This window comes from Rhagoletis pomonella, unplaced genomic scaffold (assembly GCF_013731165.1).
Source record: "Rhagoletis pomonella isolate Grant_MI unplaced genomic scaffold, Rhpom_1.0 Rhpom_scaffold_00003, whole genome shotgun sequence".
Classification (NCBI taxonomy): domain Eukaryota; kingdom Metazoa; phylum Arthropoda; class Insecta; order Diptera; family Tephritidae; genus Rhagoletis; species Rhagoletis pomonella.
The window spans coordinates 59,854,140-59,855,627 of NW_023458557.1; positions in this window are offsets into that span (position 1 = coordinate 59,854,140).

The window sequence follows — 1,488 nt, forward strand, 5'->3', positions numbered from 1 at the left end:
GCGACCTTTTCGGGATTTTCAGGAGTATTTCGAGATTTTTGGGACTTATTTCAGGATTTTTGGAACTTTCGGGATCATTTCTCCATTTGTGGAACTTTCGGGACCATTGCGAGATTTTTGGGACTTTGGGAACTAATTCGGGATTTTTGGGACTTTCGGAATACTCGGAACTATTTTCGGGATTTTTGGGGTTTCCGGGAGTATATCGATTTTTTGGGGACAAATTTTGGGACTTATTTAGGAATTTTGGGACTTTGGGAATTAATTCGGGATTTTTGGGCCTTACTTCGGATTTTTGGGACTTTCGGGACTATTTCGGGATGCTCGAAACTATTTTCGGGATTTTTGGGGTTTTCGGGAGTATATCGGTTTTTTTGGGACTAATTTTGGATTTTCGGGACTATTTCCAGATTTTTGGGACCTTCGGAATTATGGCGTTTTCGGGATTCTCTGGAATAATTTCGGGATATTTAGGACCTTCGGGTGTATTTCGGGATATCCGGGACTTATTTCGGATATTTGGGACTTTCGGGTCTATTTCGGGATTCTCGGAACTATTTTCGGATTTTTGGAACTAATTTTGGATTTTCGGGACTATTTCCAGATTTTTGGGACCTATTCCGGTTTTATGGGGTTTTCGGGATTCTCTGGAATAATTTCGGGATTTTTAGGACCTTCGGGAGTATTTCGGGATATCCGGGACCTCTATCGGTATGTATTTTGAATGACTTCGATTGTGGAACCAAGGAGCGTTTCCTAGGTTGCATGAGAGTTAGGAAGCGGGGGTGCGCAAATAATGGCTAGCGAGCAAATGGTAATTGCAATGCGCGAAATATATATTTGTCCGTATGTGATGCGAGAATTTAGAGGAACTATGTACTAGCAAATATCAGCGAACTCCAATATACCAAAACGAAGAAATGAAAAAACGGCCTGAATGTCCCAAAAATCCGAAAAGTCCGAAATTACTCCCGACAATCTCGAAATACACCCAAAAGTTCCAAAAATCTTCAATAAGTCCCAAAAATCTGGAAATAGTCTCGAAAGTCCCAAAAATACCCAAGTTACTCCCTTTAATCCCGAAATAGTCCCGAGAGTCCCAAAAATCCCTAATTAACCCCGAAAGACCCAACAGTCCCGATATTAGTTCCGAGAATCCCAAAATAGTCCCGAAAGTCCCGAAAATCCAAAAATAGGTCCCAAAAATCCCAAATTAGTTCTCAAAATCCCAAAATTCCTAAATTAATCCCAAGAATGGAGAAATAGTCCCAAAAATCCCGAAATACTCCTGAAAATCCCAAAAGTCCTAAATACGGCCCAAAGATCTGGAAATAATCTCGAAAGCCCCAAAAACACCCAAATTACTCCCTTCAATCCCGAAATAGTCCCGAGAGTCCCAAAAATCCCTAAATAACCCCGAAAGTCCCAACAGTCACGATATGGCACCCTGAAATTGTGCATATGGAAACTGTGCATACGAAATAATGC